This window comes from Scyliorhinus canicula, chromosome 8 (genome assembly GCF_902713615.1).
Source record: "Scyliorhinus canicula chromosome 8, sScyCan1.1, whole genome shotgun sequence".
Lineage (NCBI taxonomy): Eukaryota > Metazoa > Chordata > Chondrichthyes > Carcharhiniformes > Scyliorhinidae > Scyliorhinus > Scyliorhinus canicula.
In genome coordinates this window covers 129,534,362-129,546,696 of record NC_052153.1, presented here as the reverse complement: position 1 = coordinate 129,546,696, position 12,335 = coordinate 129,534,362, and the positions used below count along the sequence as shown (strand labels likewise).

The window sequence follows — 12,335 nt, the reverse complement described above, 5'->3', positions numbered from 1 at the left end:
CTGCCACTGGGAGACTTGGAGCTTTCTAGACTGGAGGGTCAGTGGGACGGTCTTCTAGACCGTAGGGTCAGTAGGACGGTCTTCCAGACCGTCGCATTCTCCCTCTCCACCTGCCCGTTCGCCCTGGGGTTGTAGCTGGTAGTCCTGCTCGAGGCGATGCCCTTGTCGAGCAGGTACTGACGCAGCTCGTCGCTCATAAAGGACCAACCCCGGTCGCTGTGCATGTAGCTGGGGAAACCAAACAGGGTGAAGACACTATGCAGGGCACTAATGACTGTGTGGGAGGTCATGTCGGGGCACGGGATGGCAAAAGGAAATCGGGAGAACTCGTCTACGACGTTTAAAAAGTAAACGTTCTTGTTAGTTGAGGGGAGTGGCCCTTTGAAATCAATCGCGAGGCGTTCAAAGGGCCTAGAAGCCTTGACCAGGTGGGCCCTGTCTGGTCTATAGAAGTGCGGTTTGTACTCCACACAGATCGGGCAGTCCCTGGTGACCGCTTTTACCTCCTCGTTGGAGAAAGGCAGGTTTCGGGCTCTGATGTAGTGGGCGAGCTGGGTGACCCCCGGGTGGCAGAGGTCATTGTGGATGACTTTCAGTCGGTCAATCTGCGCGCTGGCGCATGTCCCGCGGGATAGGGCATCCGGAGGCTCATTGAGCTTCCCGGGTCGATATTTAATATCATAATTTTAGGTGGAGAGTTCGATCCTCCACCTCAGAATTTTGTCGTTTTTAATTTTGCCCCTTTGCAAGTTGTCGAACATGAAGGCAACCGATCTTTGGTTGGTGATGAGGGTGAACCTCCTACCTGCAAGGTAGTGCCTCCAGTAACGGATAGCCTCCACAATGGCTTGTGCTTCTTTCTCGACTGAGGAGTGTCGGAGTTCTGAAGCGGATAGGGTACGGGAGAAAAATGCGACTGGTCTCCCTGCCTGATTTAATGTGGCTGCAAGAGCTACCTCTGAGGCGTCGCTCTCTACCTGAAATGGAGTGGATTCATCCACCGCCCGCATGACCGTTTTGGCGATGTCCTCCTTGATGCCGCCGAAGGCCTGGCGTGCCTCGGCTGACAGGGGAAATCGTGTGGCCCTAAAGAGTGGGCGGGCTTTGTCCGCATATTGAGGGATATACTTACAACAGAGCCAGCCTGTTAGCCGTTGAACTTTTGCGAACTGGCTGGCTGACTCTGTGGTACGGATCTTTATACAGCAGCTCCAGGGGGAGGAGTTCTGGGCGGAGCCAAGGGGGGAGCCCAGTACAAACTCTCGAGTACTCCCAGAGCTACTCCCCCTGGTGGTCAGGTAGTGCAACAGCACTTACAATATCGGTACATACTGGGAACAGAGTAACATTGGTAACTTATAATACCGTGTGAATCTCATTCACCACGCATACAGTCCGGGTCTGGGCCCAGGACTCCGTTTTCCATGACATAGCCGAGGATGGCTAGTCTGGTTGTGCGGAAAACGCATTTCTCCTTGTTGTACGTGAGATTCAGTTTCTGTGCCGTCTGGAGAAAACGGTGGAGGTTGGCGTCGTGGTCCTGCTGGTCATAGCCGCAGATGGTGACATTGTCCAAGTACGGAAACGTGGCCCGCAGCCCGTACTGGTCCACCATTCGGTCCATTGCTTGTTGGAACACCGAGACCCCATTAGTGATGCCGAAAGGAACCAGGAGGAAATGGAAGAGGCAGCCATCGGCCTCGAATGCCGTGTAGTGGCGGTCCTCCGGGTGGATTGGGAGCTGGTGGTATGCAGACTTCAGATCCACCATGGAAAAGAGCCGGTACTGGGCGATCTGGTTTACCATGTCTGCAATCCTGGGGAGGGGATACGCGTCGAGGAGCGTAAATCTATTTATGGTCTGACTGTAGTCGACCACCATATGGAATTTTTCCCCTGTCTTAACGACCACCACCTGAGCTCTCCAGGGACTATTGCTGGCCTCTATAATCCCCTCACTGAGTAGCCTTCGGACCTCTGCTCTGATAAATACCCTATCCTGCAGGCTGTATCACCTGCTACGAGTGGCTACGGGTTTACAGTCCTTTGTGAGATTGGCGAAGAGAGGAGGGGGGTGATTCGCAGTGTAGCGAGGCTGCAGATAGTGAGTGGGGGCAGAGGCCCTCTGAAGCTGAGGGTGAGGCTCTTGAGGTTACATTGGAAGTCTAGGCCTAATAAAGAGTGGCGCGCAGAGTTCAGGCAAAATGTAGAGTTTGAATTTCGAGTAGCTAGCGCCTCGGATTGTGAGTGTCGCAGCGGTGCGCCCCTGGATCTGGACCGAATGAGAGCCTGAAGCGAGCGAGATAGTTTGCTGCACGGGGAAAATGGGGAGCGAGCAGCATCTTACCAGGTCTGGATGTATGAAGCTCTCAGTGCTCCCGGAGACGAAGAGGCATGGCGTTTTGTACCCGTTGATATGGACCTCTGCCATCGAGTTTTGTAGATTCTTTGGTCGTGATTGGTCCAGGGTGACCGCGCTGAGTTGCGGGTAGTCAGCGGCTCGATCAGCTGTGCTGGAGTAGCCCCGTGATGACTGCCCTCTGAGTTCATAGTCGTACTCTTCCGCTGAGTTGTCCGAGCGCAGAGATGCCGATCGGGCCCGTGGATCGCACGTGGCGGGAGGCAAGGAAGATGGCGTCCAAGATGGCGGCCCCCATGAGTCGCTCGTGGCCGGCCGTGTGATGGAGGTTTTCCAAGATGGCGGCCCCCATGGATCGCACGTGGCTGGAGGGGGAGGAGTCGGGGCATATGCCACAACGTTTCGGGCCCCACAGGCGAGTGAGGGGAGCGATTACTTCGAGTCGCTGGGGAGTTGGAAGCTGGGGCTCTTTTAGCGAGGCACACTCTTGCGTAATGACCTTTTTGCCCGCAGCTGCTGCAGGTCGCATTGCGGGCCGGGCAGTGCTGCCGCGGGTGCTGGTTCTGGCCGCAGGAATGGCAGGCTGGAGCAGCATAGTGGCTGGCTGGGGCAGCATGGTGGCTGGGCGGCCGCGTAGCACAGGCCTGGGGGTGTCGCTGGTCGGGGGCCCATGATTGGGTCGCGGGGTCCGTGGGGAACAAGTTTAGGCTGCGGAAGGAGACCTCCATCATGGTAGCAGATTCCACAGTCGTTTCTAAGTCCTGGGCCCCCTTTTCCAGCAGTCGTTGGCGCACATAGTTAGACCTGAGGCCTGCTACAAAAACATCGCGTACAGCAAGTTCCCTGTGTTCAGCCGTGGTAACCGCTTGATAATTACAGTCATTGGACAAATTATTGAGTTCCCTTAGAAATTCGGCGAGTGATTCTGTAGGCCGCTGGCGGCGAGTCATGAACACATGGCGAGCGTAAACTTCATTAATAGGCCTTACATAAATTTTATCGAGAACTGCTAGCGCTGCAGCATATGAACTGGCCGAGTTTAGTTGCGTAGAGATTCTGTGGCTCACCCTCGCGTGCAGTAGACTTAACTTCTGATCCTCTGTCGTTTCGGCTGTGCTCGCTTCTGCCAGGTTGGCCTTGAAGCACCGCAGCCAGTGGGAGAAGATTTTCTTTAGCCTCTGCATCCCACGGGTCGAGTTCCAGGCATCCAGGCTTGAGGGCCGATTCCATGATCGATCTTTACTGTTCCTGAGTCGATTAAATTGATGGAACCATCAATTCACCAGACACGTGTTTCCGATATGAATCTAGGCTTTAATCGACTTACTTCAGAGCCAGCCTGTTACCCGTTGATGAACTCTTAGTGAACTCAGGCTGACTCTGGACAAAGGTATTTATACAGCAGCACTAGGGGGAGGAGTCATGGGCGGAGCCAAGGGTGGAGCCCAGTACAAGTTCCTGAGTACTCCCAGAGCTATTCCCCCTAGTGGTTGGATAACGCTACTGCGCTTACAAAGACAGTGTGAATTATCATATCATATATATTACATTCACCACACACTGAAATGCAGTTACTGTGAAAAGCCCCTTGTCGCCACATTCCGACGCCTATTCGGGTACACAGAGGGAGAATTCAGCATGTCCAAATTACCTAACAGCACGTCTTGTGGGACTTGTGGGAGGAAACTGGAGCACCCGGAGGTGACCCAGCCGGGAATTGAACCTGGGACACTAGCGCTGTGAAGCCATAATGCTTACCACTATGCTACCGTGCTGCCCACATCATATGCGGTAGGAAAATAAATAGGATGACTGGTAGTTCAATGGAAGAGATAGTTAGGAGCAATGTTAACGCATTGGGTAGAATTTTATGTTCTGGAGAAAATTTCCTGCTGGACGGCCTGGTGGGAAATCGAGCAGGATTTCACACTCGGAAGCTCATTTTATTATGCATCAGCAAATAGTTCGCTGAGTCACATGGCAGGGCGGGCACTCATGAATGAAAATGAAAATCGCTTATTGTCACAAGTAGGCCTCAAATGAAGTTACTGTGAAAAGCCCCTAGTCGCCATATTGTGGCTTTGAACGACTCTTTAATCTCCTTTCCTTGCCACTCAAATTGCCCATCCATCAGCCTTCCAAACTTCTCCAACTCTTGCGCCATCCCCCTCGCCAGTATCTCCAACATGATGGTGTGGGCGCCTCTGCCATCTTTCCTCCCCTGGATTCCTTGGTCAGGCCAGCAGCCGGGGTTTCTTCCCGTGGCCTTTTCACCGAAGCTTTTGTCATTTCTCTGTTGACTATCCGTTATCCACGCCAATCTGCTGGGTTGGAACACTAGGGGCGGGATTCTCCTTTCGCGGGACTAAGTCCCCACGCCGGCGGGAAAACCGGCGCGAACCACTCCGGCGTCAACAGCCCCCGAAAGTGCGGAATTTTTCCGCATTTCCGGGGGCTTGGTGGGCGCCGGAGGGGTTGGCACCACCTGCCGCCGGAGGGACTGCACCAAAGGGCCGGCATGGTTCCGCACATGGGCAGACCAGCCAACGTATTCTGGCGCATGCGCAGGGGGTTGCCTTCGCCACCCCGGCCCCTGTAGGGCTCTGCCATGGCCGAAGCGGAGAAGACAACCCCTTGCACATGCGCCAGAATACGCCGGCCGCTCTGACCATGCGCAGAACCACGCCGGCTCTTTGGCACAAGCACTAACTTGCGCAGTCCCTCCTGTAGGGCTCCGCCATGGCTGGCGCGGAAGGAAGGAATGCCCCCACAGCACAGACCCATCCGATCAGTCAACCCCATACGTGGGCCAGGCCACCTTGGAAGCTCCCCCCGGGCCCACGTGCCCCCCACAAACCCCCCCACCGAGGACCACACTAGCAACTTACCTGCCAGGTCCCGCCGTGTGGGACCATGTCTACCCCTGCCTGCAGGACTGGCCAAAAATGGACAGCCGCTCGGCCCATCGGGGTCCGGAGAATTTCCGGGGTGCAGGCCGCAGCGAACTGCCCCTGACCGGTATGACATGAACCCTCCCCCGCCCGAAACCCGGCGCCGGAGAATACGGCAGCCGGCGTCGGGGCAGCAGGGTGGGATTTGCACCGCCCCCAGGGATTCTCCATCCCAGCAGGAGGGGGGGGGGGGCACGAGGGGGGGGGGGGGGGGTGGTCGGAGCATCCTGCTGCTAATCTCTCGAAAAATCAGACTAAAAGGATAAAAATACAAGGACCCTGACAGGAGCCACCTTTCGTTTGATTTGCTCTCATGTCGTCACCGGAGGTCCCTGTGCTTCCATACCTGTTGTCTCTATTTTCTATTCTCACATACCTCTCTGTTAATACTCAAATGGGACAACTGTATTGTGAAGCCAATGACTCCTGAAGTCTCTCGTTAAAGTGCACCGAAAGGTAATGGCTCTAATTGCACCTTCTCAAGGAAGTCTTCCACATTTCTCTCACCTCTGACTCCATTTCATTGATCTCACTGTAAGCAGTTTGAAAGGGTCCTTGAGTGCAGCCCTGGTCTCCGACCATCTACCTCAGACCTCTTCCATGCAGATTCTTTTCCAGTTTACATTTCAAACTAAACAACAATTTTGGGATTTCCAGATGGTGGTGCTATATTTTTATTTTGAGACCAATTTTATCATCTCCCCCCCCCCCCCCCCCTCTTCAGTAACTTTGGATCCCATTGTCATGAACATTACAGGTCTCCCCAAGATTTTTGACTTCCTATTAACCACTTTCATCAGTGTCTGCTTTGATGGAGAGTATGTCCTCGTCTTCCCATCCTTGGCAGAGCTTACCTCACTGCTGTCCCTTAGGTCCCACAGCAGGATCTCAGAGTATGAGAGTGGGACTCGGGAGCGGTATTCCCAAGCCTTCCTTTTGGTCTGGTTTAGCACACTGGGCTAAATCGCTGGCTATTAAAGCAGACTAAGGCAGGCCAGCAGCACGGTTCAATTCCCGTATTAGCCTCTCCGAACAGGTGCCAGAATGTGGCGACTAGGGGCTTTTCACAGTAACTTCATTGAAGCCTACTCGTGACAATAAGTGATTTTCATTTTCATTTCATTGTTCCTGTGGTAGCTACAGCCTCAAAGTGCCTGTGATCCCTTGTAACCCATGCTTTGTCCCTTTAAAATCTTTCTTTTGGCAGAATGGACCTGTCAGCTGTAAACCCGAAGTGGATGGCAATGCCGTGGTTCTGGGAAAGAGCTTTGTCTAACCACTCCAATTAGTGAAATTGGAAATAGTCAAGTTGCTCTGGCAGGGACTAAGTGCAATCGTGAACCTAATATATCGGAGTTCAATACCTTTTCCCTCTGAATTTTTTTTAAAAAATTGATTCATGGGCATCGCTATCTGGGCCAGTATTTACTTTCCTTGAACTGAGAGTATTTATTTATTTATTTATTTTTTTATAAATTTAGGTTACCCAATTATTTTTTCCAATTAAGAGGCAATTTAGCGTGGCCAATCCACCTACTCTGCATATTTTTGGGTTGTGGGGGCGAAACCCACGCAGACACAGGGAGAATGTGCAAACTCCACACAGACAGTGACCCAGAGCCGGGATCGAACCTGGGACCTCAGCGCCGTGAGGCGGTTGTGCTAACCACTTGGCCACCGTGCTGCCCTAACTGAGAGTATTTATGAGTCAACCACAATACCGCGGATCTGGAGACGCATGTAGGCCAGACCAGATTACTTTCTCCAAAGGACATTAATGAACCTGAAGGGTTATTACAATGGTTTCATGGTCATCTAACATAGTTAGATACTGAATTCAAATTCTATCATCTGCCCTGGTGGGATTCGAAACCTGGGTCCCCAGAGCATTACCCCATGTCTCCGTATTACCAGTCCGGTGACAATACCACTGCGTCACTGCCTCCCCTGCAACCACACCGTCTCTTTTTTCTTTTGGTGATAGTGACCAGGGATTTGCTCCCATTGTAATTCCAGAGTATGACTAACCTTTACTAATCTGACCAAAGCATATGATTTAGTTCAGAAAGAACGTACAGCACATGGAAAGTTTTTGAACACATGGGTAGAATTTAGTGGCAGCGGGAGTAGGGCTGAAAAGTGTGACCAGTCGTTCAAACTCCATTGACTTCAAGAGGGCAGGAAAATCCTGGGGCTGTTTAGCACAGGGCCAAATTGCTGGCTTTGAAAGCAGACCAAGGCAGGTCAGCAGTATGGCTCAATTCCCATCCCAGCCTCCCCGAACAGGCTCCGGAATGTGGCGACTAGGGGCTTTTCACAGTAACTCCATTTGAAGCCTACTTGTGACAATAAGTGATTTTCATTTCATTTCAGTTTCAAATCCTGGTGTAAAATTTCTAGTATACCGATGAAGAACATGTATGATGGCCTACAGCATTGTGCAAAATACAATAGGTAGGGTCAGTGAATGTTTTTATTTGTTCATGGCCAAGGTTTTAACCCAGTGACAGTGAAGGGATGGCAATATATTTCCAAGTCAGTATCGTGTGGGACTTGCAGGTGGTGGTGTTCTCATGCATTTGCTGCCCTTGTCTTTGAGATGGGCGAGGTCATGGGTTTGGAAGGTGCTGTCAATGGAGCCTTAGTGAGTTCCTGCAGATGGTAGATGATGCACAATGCTGGCATTGTACATCAGTGATGGAGGGACTTCTGTTTAAGGGTGGTTGCAAATATCTCAGCCTTTTCTTTTGCAGTGGTATGCTCGACACCCCCATCACTGACAATGGGGATGTTTTGGAGCCTTCTCCACTTTAGCTGTTTAATTATTCACCATCACCCACGATTGAATGTGGCAGGACTGCAGAGTTTTGATATGATCTGTTGGTTGTGGGATTGCTTAGCTCTATCACGCATGCTGCTGTTTGCAATTCTAACCTTGACTTTGCTCTACCTTAGCTCTTCAGAAACTCTCATTCATGCCTTTGTTACCCCTAGACTTGATTACTGTAACAAACTCCTGGCCGGAATCCTACATTCTACCCTCTTTAAACTTGAGATCATCAAAACCTTTTGTATTCATGTCTTGCACCAAATCCCATTACCCATCCTATAATCATTGACCGACTTGCTAAGAAGCAAACACCTCCATTTCAAAATTATATCCTTGTTATCAAATCTCTCCATATCTTTGTCTTCTCCTCCCAGACCCACAATCTTCTGGTATATCTGCGTTCCTGTAAATTTATCCTCATGCATCCCTGGTTTTAATCAGGAACGACAGCTGTGCCCTCAGCTCCTTCAGTCTTGAGCTCAGAAATTCCCTCCCTAAACTCGCAACCGCTCTACTTTGCTTTCCTCCTTCATGACATTCCTTAAACATACCTTTTGGACCAAGCTTTCCATCATCTACCCTAATATTACCTTTTGGACCAAGCTTTCCATCATCTACCCTAATATTTCCTTATAAGTTCATAAGATATAGGAACAGAATTAGGCCATTTAGCCCATCGAGTCTGCTCCACCATTCGATCATGGCTGATCTCTTCCCACCCATTCTCCATAACCCTTCAACCCATTACCAATTAAAAGTCTGTCCAACTCCTTAAGTTTACTCACTGTCCCAGCATCCGCCACTCTGAGGTGATGAATTCCACAGATTCACAACTCTTTGGGAGAAATAGTTTCTCCTCAACTCATTCTAGAATCATAGAATCCCTACAGTGCAGAAGGAGGCCATTCAGCCATCGTATCTGTACCGGTCCTTGGAAAGAGCACCCTACTTAATCCCACACCTCCACTCTATTCCCGTAACCCAGTAACCCCACCTAACCTTTTTGACACAAAGGGGCAATTGATCATGACCCATCCGCCTCACCTGCACATCTTTGGACTGTGGGTGGAAACCAGAGCACCCAGAGGAAACCCACAGAGACACAGAGAGAAAGTGCCAACTCCACACAGACAGTCACCTAAGGCTGGAATTGAACCCGGGACCCTGGAGCTGTGAGGCAGCACTGCTAACCACTGTGCCACCCGATTTCTACTTCAGAATGGCCCACAAGAGGAAGCATCTACTTTATCCATACTTATCATCTTGTATACCTCAATTTGAACTCCCCTCATTCTTCTAAACTCTAGAGCAGTGGTTCTCAACCGGGGTCCACATGGACCCTGGGGGTCCATGTAACATTACTGGGGGTCCACACAAAAAAAATACCGAATCGGGGGTCACGGTGATATTTTAGTGGTCCATAGAGCAATTCTACTTCAGAACAATTCACCTTTCTCTCTCTCTCTCTCTCTCGCACTGACAAAGGTCAAAGAGAGATTATAATCTATCTAATTTACCTTGAGGGCTGAAGGGGCTCAGAACCAAAAAGGTGCATTTGCTGTGGCCCTAATTGTCCCACTAATCTCCCTTGGATTAGTTTACCACGCTAATGAAGGAAGGATTAACGGCATTAACTTCTTTAGTAGCAGAAACAATTTTGGTTGAAACTATCAACTCTCAGGAGCTATAAATATCGACATGGCCCAAGCAGGTCACTTCAGTTCTGTGCAAAACTCCATCGCGACAAGATAAGAGATATTAAAAGTATTGGTTCATAAATACTGATGGTACTTTTGCTGAAATTCAACATTTTACATATAATTCTTAATTATAAACTGTAATATATGTTATAACAGCTTCTATTACATTTTTTTACAGATAACCCATGGCTGCTCCAACAAAGAAGAAGTGCCGACAGTATTCTGTTGAATATTTATCTTACGGATTTATTCCATCACCACATAATGCAACGAAACCAATGTGCCTCATATGTATGGATATACTTTCAAATGATAGCATGAAACCCTGTAAGCTTAAAATCCATCTGGAGACCAAGCACAAAGGAAAGAAAAACCAACCAGTAGAATACTTTAGAAAACACCGTGATGATTTTCAAACAAGAAAAACAGTGACTCAAGAGTTTAATAACAAAGTAAGTAAAATGAATGACGGTTTACTGGCATCTTATGAAATTAGCAAGATAATAGCAAAGGCTGGGAAACCCCATAATATTGGTGAAACAATAATTTTGCCAGCTTTGTCTGTTATAATTTCATCAGTTATGAAACAAAATGCAAGTGAAATTACTAATTCCATCCCTTTAAGCAACTCATCTGTGTCGCGACGCATTGATGAAATGGCGGAGGATGTAGAAAAACAATTAATAGCTAATTTGCAAGTAAAACAGTTTGCCCTTCAACTTGATGAATCTACCTTAAGAGATAATGAAGTCATTCTATTAGCATATGTGAGATTTATAGATTATCAAGGACCCAGAGAGGAAATGCTCTTTGCCAGAAGTCTTAGGACAGATACAAAAGGTGAAACAATTTTTAATGAAGTTGTTACTTATTTCAAGGAAAGCAATATTCCACTCAAAAATATAATTGCATGTGCTACTGATGGTGCACCATCCATGACTGGCAAATACAAAGGTTTTATTACACTCTTGAAAAAGGCTGTCCCCGAAGTATTTTGCATACACTGTGTGATACACCGTCAACACTTAGTTGCAAAGCAATTAGGCGGACGTCTGCATGATGCCCTTAGTGTTGTGATAAAAGTGGTTAACCATATTAAATCAAATTCTCTTTGAGATCGCCTCTTTCGTGAATTCTGCAGAGAAAATGGAGAAGAGTTTGAACGCCTTGTAATGCATACTGAGGTGAGGTGGTTATCAAAGGGGAATTGTCTTCATCGTTTTACTGAACTTTGGGACTCTATTGTCTTATTTCTGGCTAACACCCAGCTTGGAGAACAACTGCTTGCAGCTAAATGCGATGTATTTTACTTATCTGATATATTTGAAAAAATCAATTTACTTAATAAACAGCTCCAAGGAAAACATTCTGATCTCATATCCAGTAAAGGTGCTATTACTGCTTTTCTGAGAAAACTGCAGCTGTACAAAATTAATATCAGACGTCGTGCATTTGAACAGTTTCCTTGTTTGACCTCGATTAGCAGCGATTTGCACGATGATGACCTTGCATTGTATGCTGAATATTTGGAAAATTTGCATGAAAATATGCAAGCTCGGTTTAGTGACCTACTCATGATGGATATACCAACTTGGGTGGCAATTCCTTTTGAAGTTAATGCTGCCGATGTAGACATTTCTTTACAGGAGACCCTCATTGAATTACAAAGTGATGAAATATTGCACGCAAAATTCAAAGATGGGAAGCATAATATATGGAAAACAAATGACACTGCTAAAAAGTACCCACTACTCTGGGATAAAGCACAGCTCTACGTTATAGCTTTTCCATCATCTTACCTTGTTGAATCAGGATTTAGTCATGTTTTTCACTTATTATCAAAAGCTCATAATAGACTCGACATTGTGAAAAAGGGTGATCTTCGACTATCGTTGACCTCGATGGAGCCGAATTTAAAAAAACTCGCTGAGCAGCATCAACCACAGGGATCTCATTGAATAAATCTGCATTTTTTTCTTAATTACTCACTTAGGCCTATCTTAAAATGGTTTAATATGAATTATTTACTAGTGTACATAATGGTCTATAGAATTTAATTGTTAAATATGTTTATTTGCAATAAATTAGTTTTCCTTCAAAATAAAGCATAATCTATTTCTTTAATATTTGATACAATTCCTTTACTTTTTTGTTAGTGAAAAATATAAGAAGCTTTTTTTTCTGTGGAATGGCTATGGGGGTCCACAAAAAGAAATTAAGAGGAAAAGGGGTCCATGGGTTAAAAAAGGTTGAGAACCACTGCTCTAGAAAGTATAGGCCTAATCGGTTCAATCTCTCCTCATACGGCAAACCCCTCATCTCTAGAATCAACCTAGTGAACTCCTTTGAACTGCCACTATATCTTTCCTCAAATAAGGGCGTGGTATCATATTTTGTTTTTGTTTTATAATTCTTCTATGCAGCGTCTTTGAATGTTATTGTTGAAGGGCTAAATGACCTCCTCCTGCCTCTATTTTCATTCAGTTTTTCATTAT

General features: G+C 47.7%; 1 pseudogene; it reads left to right on the top strand.

Annotated features, from left to right (window-relative positions):
- The first annotated feature begins 9,919 nt into the window (after positions 1-9,919).
- Positions 9,920-11,750, top strand: LOC119970010 (annotated as a pseudogene).
- The last annotated feature ends 585 nt before the right edge of the window (positions 11,751-12,335 follow it).